The following is a 9,066-nucleotide window of genomic DNA, read 5'->3' on the forward strand; positions in this document are numbered from 1 at the left end:
TCCACATCCTCTCCAGAATCTGCAAAACTGTAGTTTTACCCTAACATTTGCTGCTGAGGCTTGACTGGAGAGGCCAGCCCAGCATTATCCATATGCCCATGTTGTGCTGTGCTATGCTGTTGCCTTTCCTTGTACTAGACTTCCTATGTGAGCCGAGGGCATGGGCCAGGCTCACATGGCTTTCCTTAGCATCTACTCTACTCAACATGAGCCATTTTCTCTTGCCAAAACAACTTAATGTCATATGGATGAGAGAATTTTCCTTGGATTATTTCACCAGGAGTGTTGGGAATCTGGCCATAGACAGGCTCCAAAACTGGCAGTAAACAAAATCTCTGCAGCACTGTGACATGCTCATGATGGCTGTGACGCCCACGCTGAAGGTTGTTGGTTTACCGGAATGAGGGCAAGGAACACCTGGCTCACCCAGGGCGGAAAACCGCTTAAGGCGTTCCTGAACCACAAACAATAGCATGAGCAATCTGTGCCTTAAGGACATGTTCCTGCTGCAGATAACTAGCCACAGCCCATCCCTTTGTTTCCCATTTTAGTTAATCTATAATCTATAAAAACAGTGCTTATCACTGGCTTGCTGTCAATAAATATGTGGGTAAAACTCTGTTCGTGGCTTTCAGCTCTGAAGGCTGTCAGCCCCCTGATTCCCAGTCTGCACTCTATATTTCTCTGTGTGTGCGTCTGTGTCTTTAAATCCTCTAGCGCCACTGGGTTACGGTCTCCACGACAGAGCTGGTCTCAGCCCAGGAGTCTCTCAATTCTCAAGTATCTAGGAGCACCATTTGCAAATATGCTTACATAATTTGCACCTTATGTCTTCATGCCATTTTTCTCTGATCCAGAACTAACTTCAAACAAGAGAAGTTAAGATGATGAGTTATTGAGAATTAAACAGAAACAGATGTGGCTCTAAATACTCCACAGTATTATTTGCATTCTGCCACTTAGAAGCAGCATTCTCCTTAGTTTGGGATACTGGCTATTAATTTTTAAAGTCTGGAGAATGTTATCCCCAGAATATACTTTTTTAGGATGTTAAGTTAGGGTCTTCATTGTTTTATCTAGAGCATCTTAACAAACTAATAAGTCCATTATGAAAGAGGTGAAGTAGTAGGAAAAGGGAGCCACAGTGTTTATCTCATGTTGGAGGAAGGAAAAGCCAGATCCCTGTACAGGTGGATTAGGAAAAAGTGGGAGCTGGCCAGTGGGGAAGTAGGGAAGTGGGTTTCTTTAAGTGGTAGAAATCAGAACCACTCAAATGCAGTGCACTGAGAAGATAAAGGTGCTTGCCTTGAAACAGGGCAGTACCCTCAGTGCCAGGGTTTGGGGATCTGTGGCAAAGGTCCTTGGAGATGAGTGGCCACAACTGAGCCATCTGCCTTCTGTGTAATGAGGTCTCATGAGCTATTGTACTGTGGCAAAACTCCTGGACTAAATGATGTTGGGCCTTGAACATATCTTCAGCAATGATCTCAACAGACTGAATGCCAGAGAACTCTCCCTTATTCATGCAGAACTTGAAGAAGCTCCAGAATCCTGTTAAGGCCCAAAGAAAGAGAAGGGAGTCCTGAAGAATGACTGATATCAGGCTTATCACTGCCATTGGTGTAATATTTAACTTGACACACAAAAAACAAAAAGAATACTGTATTACTGATACCTGCTGTGATAATGGAAAGGCATAAAGGGGCCAGCTCCCTGGAAGGAACCTGGGTGAATCTTCATATCAGTGCTTGAAGACAAAGTCATCTTCCTTACCCTGCTCTAATACCCTAGTAATACCAAAGTGTGTACTCAAATCACAATCACATGTGTGAAAGTTAATTTGGTTTACTGAGTAGTGAAAGTTGTCTCTTGTACTTTCTAGGACAGGTGTGTGTGTGTGTGTGTGTGTGTGTGTGTGTGTAGCTCATAGACGTACACAGCCACATACACACAGTTGGGAGAGGGAAAGAGAGAGAGATCTATACACTTTTCCACAAAGGAGAATCTGAAACAAAGACTTGTAGGCAGAAGTGAATCTCAGGATCCAGAAATAAAGAGGATGAGCAGGTAAAGGGAAATTGCTGAGAAGGGATGTGTTTTTCAGCTAGACACTACATGGGAGAGTGAGGTTCAGTCTCTCCTGGGAGCCTCTAAAGAACCATACAAAATGAGCCTTAGCATTGTCCCTCTGAAGGATGAGAGTCTGGGGCATTTCTTCATGGATGTCCATCTCCCTCTGAGGTTTGCCCCCAGCAATGATTCTTGACTCTCCTAAACGGGAATGACTGATGTCCCCTTTCCTCAGGAGAAGCTTTAAGGCTGAACAAAGCACAGGGAGATTGACAGGTGGGAGAATTTGTGCATGGGAAGTACCCACCAGAGCTGCTACTAAAATCCACACTGGGCTGAAGGCATGTGGCCTGGGCATAAAAAGCACATACTTCAAAAACTATCAGAAAAGTTAATGGAAGATGTTTAACTTTTTAGAGAAGAATTTTCCCATCCCCTATCCTCCACCGCAGGGTTCTCCAGAGGAGGGTAGGTATGACGTTTCCTGCTGCCTTTACAAATGCATTTTAACCTTAACTGAATCCTCTGCTCAGCCAAGGTTCTCACTCCTGCTCTCAGTCCTGTCTGCCCTCTCAGACTCCAGAACCTTTAGAGGTTGCCAGGCAGATCCTCTCCCTCCTGTTATATGGCAGCCCCCTGGAGCTTATTCCAGGATTCTCATCCAGTAATACGTTCTCGTTCACTTTTCATTGTCTAGTATTTTATTGGAATCTTTCCTGTTCTGAAGAAGAAACGTCTATTCAAAAATTTTGCCTGTATTTTCATTGAGTTGTCTTTTTTATGACTGAGTTGAAGGTGTCCTTTATATAGTCTGGATTCTAGCCTCTTAACCAACTTATGTTTTTCAAATGCTTTATCCTACTTTGGGGGTTGTTTTTTTTTACCCTCTCAGTGGTGTCTTCTGAATCATAAACATTTTTAATTCAGAGGAAGTGAAATTTTAAAATATTTTCTGTAGTTGGTTGTGTTCTTAGTTTCACATGTAAAAAACCTTTTGCTTAATTGATATGCTTTGCCTGTGTCTCCACCTAAATCTTGAATTGTAGCTCCCATAATTCTCACATGTCATGGGAGGGATCTGGTGGGAGGTAACTGAATTATGAGGGTGGGTCTTTCTCATAGCAGTGAATAAGTCTTATGAGATCTGATGGTTTTATAAAGGGAAGTTCCCCTGCACATGCTCTCTCTCCTTGCCTGCCACCATGAAAGATGTGACTTTGCTCCTCCTTTGCCTTCCACTATGATTGTGAGGCCTCCCCAGCCATGTGGAACTGTGATTCAATTAAACCTCTTTTCTGTATAAATGACACAGTCTTGGGTATGTCTTTATTAACTGCGTGAGAACAGACTAATACACTAATCTAGGTTCATAAAGATCTATAACCTATTTTTTCTTGTAAGCATTTTATACATTTAGGTCTTTGATTCACTTCTAGTTAATTTTTTTTTTTTTTTTTTTTTTTTTTTTGAGACGGAGTCTCGCTCTGTCGCCCAGGCTGGAGTGCAGTGGCCGGATCTCAGCTCACTGCAAGCTCCACCTCCCGGGTTCACGCCATTCTCCCGCCTCAGTCTCCCACGTAGCTGGGACTACAGGCGCCCGCCACCTCGCCCGGCTAATTTTTTGTATTTTTTAGTAGAGACGGGGTTTCACTGGGTTAGCCAGGATGGTCTCGATCTCCTGACCTCATGATCCGCCCGTCGCGGCCTCCCAAAGTGCTGGGATTACAGGCTTGAGCCACCGCGCCCGGCTAGTTAATTTTTGTATATGATATGGGGTAGAGTTCACATTCATTTTTTCCCATATGCATATCCATTTGTCCCAGCACCGTTTGTTGAAAACCCTATTCTTTTCCAAGTGAATTGTCTTGGGGCTCTTGTTGAAATATACTGACCATAAAATGTGAGGGTTTATTTCTGGACTCACAGTTCTACTTCATTGATCTGTACATCAAGACCACACTGTCTTGATTACTGGTAGCTTTGTCAAAAGTTTCGACATGAAAAGCTTGAGCCCTTCAAATGTATTCCTCTATTTAGAGATTGTTTTTGATTGGCTATTCTGGGTCCCTTGAATTTCCATATGAATTTTTGAAATAGCTTGCCAATTTCTGCAAAGAAGTCAATTGGAATGTATCTCACATGTGACCATTACATAACACTTGAACATGAATCTTGTGAGTCATATTTATTATCATAGTTAATCTGCGCTATGAAATTCTATGAAGTTGCTCTTAGAGGTTGACATTTGAAAGCCATAACAGAAATTTTTATTTGTTTATAAAAATCTACGTTATTTAAAAAACATTATCCTTATGATGCATAATAATATACAATGAAGTGTAACACAACATGAGATATTTTGTTATTCTTTTCAGTTGTACCATGTAGTACTTTGTGGTGGAGGTTGGATGTTAGCCATAGGGCAGAGAGATTTTTCTTTTTTTGGTTAACAACACAGTGCTGAACAGTAATAATAGGATTAATCTTTCTTCTTCTTCTTTTCCTTTTCCTTCTCCTTCTTCTCCTTTCTTCTTTTAGAGACAGGGTGTCTCTGTTGCTCAGGCTGGACTGCAGTGGTGCAATCTCAAGTCACTGCAACCTCCATCTCCTGGGCTCAAGACATCCTCCCACCTTAGCCTCCCAAGTAACTGGGAGGCTAAGGCCAAGTAGCCTCCCAAGTAGCATGGTGTGCCTCACCATGCCAGGCTAATTTTTTTGTATTTTTTATAGAGACAGAGTTTTCCCATGCTGCTCAGGCTGGTCTCGAACTCCTTGGCCTCTCAAAGTGCTGCAATTACAGGCATGTGCCACAGTGCCTGGCCACTTTGACATTAATCTTAAAGTTCAACTGGAGAAGTCTCACAGTAGTTCAGAAATTTTTTTCCAAAAAGAAAAAGAGAATATCTGTGAGTCCATAAAATATAACACTTTTAAAGTAGAAATGATAAACTGAGCCTTTGTGGTATGTCCGCCCATCTCTTCATTGTGAAACTTGAGTTATCTACACTGGTCACTTCTTTCTGACCCAGATAAAGTGTTTCTTTAATTGTTGGAGGTGGCTTCCTTACTTCACTATGCAGACAGTTCCTTGCCAAGGACTCCTGTGTCGCCAATCAGTTTTCCTTTGACTCATGCAACCTCTGCACTTCATTAGACACAATTGCCTGCTCCCTACTTTGTGAACGCTCCTCCACAGTTTCTCTGGGGTCATGCCACCTGAATCTTTTACTTCTGACCTGGTCTCTGTTTTCTCCAGTACTCTCTTCTCTCCCTCCACCACACCCCAGGCACATGCCCTAGGCTACCCTAGTCCTTGCTCACAGGTTTCACAACCATTCCCACCCTGACCTCATCTTCTCACCCAGGCTCACACCTCTTCCTTCCTACAGGACATATCTAGTGGGACATCACTTCACCTCAAATACAGTATGTCCAGTGTGGACTCTCTTGACACTCCAAACCAATTTCCTTTTAAATTTATTTCTTAGTGGTAACACCCATTTCCCAAGGTCATTAGATTTTAGCATCTGCCCCTTGCTTAGCCCTGTATTCGATTGCCATAAATTCCTGCAGATATTTTATGATAGAATTCTCAACGAACTTATTCATCTTTATTTCACTTCTATCCCTCCTTCACTTGTTTTTAAAGCTTCTTGTGCATGAGGCCAAGGGCAGTGTGGTAAGAGCTCTAATCTGATAGACATGCACCAACCTGGAAGGCAAGTTGGGCCCTAAAAGCTGTGTCAGATAAAATGAGCTGTTGATCAATGTTGAGAGCAATTTTCAGATAATATCATGAAGAACTAATACAGTTACTACCTCATATTGTATTTCTGCAAGTTCCCACCATGTCTCCCTGATACCCTAATGCTACTAGTATATTTGGCTCACACACACCTCTGTACTTTTATCTATTTGGTTAGTCTGGCTTGGTGGTGCTAATTTAGGATTATCACATTTAAAAGTTGTTGATTAGTGTCATAAAGGCTTTAGTTACATAGTGAAAGCAAGAATGTGGTCAGGCACATTCCTAGGTTGGTTTCCATGTGAACCAACAGGTGGACAGGCACAAAAAGGTATAATTCTTAATACCACATACACTGAATCAACAGGACAGTTTCAGAAATTGGAGTTAAAATAGAGCTTTCCAGAACCAGAGGGGACAAAAACCAATACACAAATTCTGGGCAGGAGTTTTTCTAAGCTTGTTATTACCTGTAAAAACAAGAGCAACTAAATTCTTTACACTGAGCCCCATTTGAACTCTCCTTGTCTTTTATGTCTAACAGGGTTCAGTATCTCTTGCATGTAAGTAGCTATCGCTTATACAGCACTTTCCATAGGTTAGTGTATTAATCACAGATTTTCTATTTTATGATGTTTTGATGTGTTGGGGAGCCCAGCTACCCAGTGAAAGACTGCCCCACAGAGGAATAACTAATTTTTAGAGATAATAAACAACTGGCCTGCACACATGCATCTCATATGCAAACCAACCAATCCCAGGTCCATACTCCCAACCCCCTCTTTTATCTAACTCACACACCAATATTTACCCTTTCCTAAATCACCCAGGGCCAGCTAGACAACTAGATACCCCCCTATAACCCAGAGTCCAACAGAATTATTCAAACTAGCCAATCCTAACTTGCTTCTTCTGCCCTGCCTTGCCTTTTTCGTGGGAAATACAGGAAGGTTCTGGGCTAGGCCTCCTCTTCCTCCTTTCTGCCTCCTGACTGACACTGATGCTTTCCAAGGTGGCCTTGCATGGCATGGCATACTTCGTCCTCTAGGAAAACGTAAGTAATTAAAATCTGTCTTTAATGGCATTATCCTCTCCTTGTGGTCATCAATCACTTCCATAAGTTAAAATCCTATGAGTACAACTGAGAGAGCTAAGAATCATTGGATAACTTTGCATGGACAAATTCATTTAATTTTTATAACTCCATGAGGTATATACTACTATTTTCTCTAACAAGGAAGACATAAAGGCACAGAGAGGCTAAGGAAGTTGTTCAAGGCCCTATGAGTGAATGGCAGAGCTAGGATGCAAACCAAGTCGGCCAGGTGTCAGTCAGTCTGTGGTTTCACAACTGACTGTACTGCCTCTTGAGGAAGTTGGGGTGTGTTATGTGTTCTAGACTCAACCCTGACATCCTTTTTACCACTACAGGCCTCTTGCAAGAACTGCCTGTCTTGTGTGAAATCCTGTCTTAAATTAGTTATCAGAATGAGGAACAAACATATCTGGACCCTAAAAAGCATCGCTGTCTCAATCCCAGTTGGTTGACTTGGGATGAATACAGAAAAGAATATCTAGGTAAAAGTGTCTAGAACTCAGATGCTACATGGATGACAATTCTTACTTTGTTTCTTGGATTTATCTTTTGGTAAGAATGTAGCACCAGTACTAAACACATAAGAGCACAGTTCTTTTCTTTTTTAGATGGCAGATAGGAGGCAGTGTTAGTGTGTCTCTCCTACTTGGAAGGACAGAATAGTGGCCAGGGATTAACACTGTGAATTTTTTTTCCAAGAACCACTGCAACAACTTACCAGGAAAACCAAAAGAATCCACAGATCCTTCGAAAGAAGTGGCAGGTTACAGCCTATCCCATGGAGCACGCAAAAAAACTATAAGTTTCCAGAGTGTGCAAGGGAGAGAGCCTACTTCCAAACATACATCCCCACCAGGGAATCTGAAAATCCAGATCATGGGAGAAAGCCTTAACCCTTCTCAGAGCTGGAATGGATTTAGGGAGCAGCATGAAGTATAAAAGTGGAAGCAGCAGTGGGAAGTCCCTTGTAGGCATTCCCAGTCTCCAGCACAAGTCCAGGGAAACCACTCCTGACTATATTTCACAGAGGCCTTCTGGGAAGTCAGCTAATGAACTCAGGGAGAGGTCACAGGGTGAAAGAAGCTACCAACTGAATTTTGTGATATAATTTCAAGTTGGGACAAACTCCCTTGAACACAATCCAGGGATGAGCAGGAAGTGTGCTGCAGACAAGAGCACAGAAGCTGGGCACCCAGCCTTGGCAGATGGGGAGGGGACACGGACTAAGAGCTATGTTTGCTATCTCTGTGGGGAAGCTTATGGCCTGGGGCAGGTCTGAGTTTTGTGTGCAGGTTGCCTGGATCGAAACCCAGTGCTGTTAGTGGGGCATTGCAGGAGCAAGACTGGCCTTGCCAACTGCATGGGAGGTGGGTGAGGCCTTCTGCTGTCAGCTATTCCCTACTCCCCTTGTGAACTCTTCTGCACAGCAGAGGCAGTTATGCTCCCTTCTGGAGCATTATCCCAGAGGCCTGAGAACCACCCTTTGTCCCCCACAGTGGCTGTGGCTGGCCCAGCTCAAGGAGAGTCTGATCTCAGACCCTCCTAACCCTGAGCCTACCTGATGGTATTCCTCTACTTGCCCTGGGAGCCTAACAAAAAGACAAACTTTTGGGAGTTGTATGGCCCCACCCATCACCTGAGAAACCAGCATACTTCCTCTGTACAACTTAGGGTAAGCTCAAATCCCATTGCTACTACCATAGCTGGTGCTCTCTTGCAAGTGCCACCTCCTGGCTGAAGGCCAACCAACTCAGGTCATTACAGCACATATTGGCAGATTAACACTGCTCCCAGGAAAGGGAAAATAGCTGCTAACACCACTGCCTGCAACATCCTGGCTAACCAGAGGTCCTGAGTCTGTCCACATGACAAGTTCACTACTAGCATAACCAGCATTTGAGAAAGCCAGCACACTAAACCTATCCACAACCAAGTAGTCTCACAGAGTCTGTATCACTCCTCTGTAACCTCCATCAGAGCAGGTGCTGGTATCCACTTTTGGGACACTTGAAGACAGGTCACATCACTGGATCCTTTGCAGACATTCTCCAGCACCAGCCCAGAAACTGGTAGCCCTGCTGGGTGGCTAGACCCAGAGGAGCAATAAAAATCACTGCAGTCAGGCTCTCAGGAAGCCCCGTTCCCAGGGGAAGGG

Source organism: Macaca nemestrina, chromosome 12 (assembly GCF_043159975.1).
Source record: "Macaca nemestrina isolate mMacNem1 chromosome 12, mMacNem.hap1, whole genome shotgun sequence".
NCBI lineage: Eukaryota > Metazoa > Chordata > Mammalia > Primates > Cercopithecidae > Macaca > Macaca nemestrina.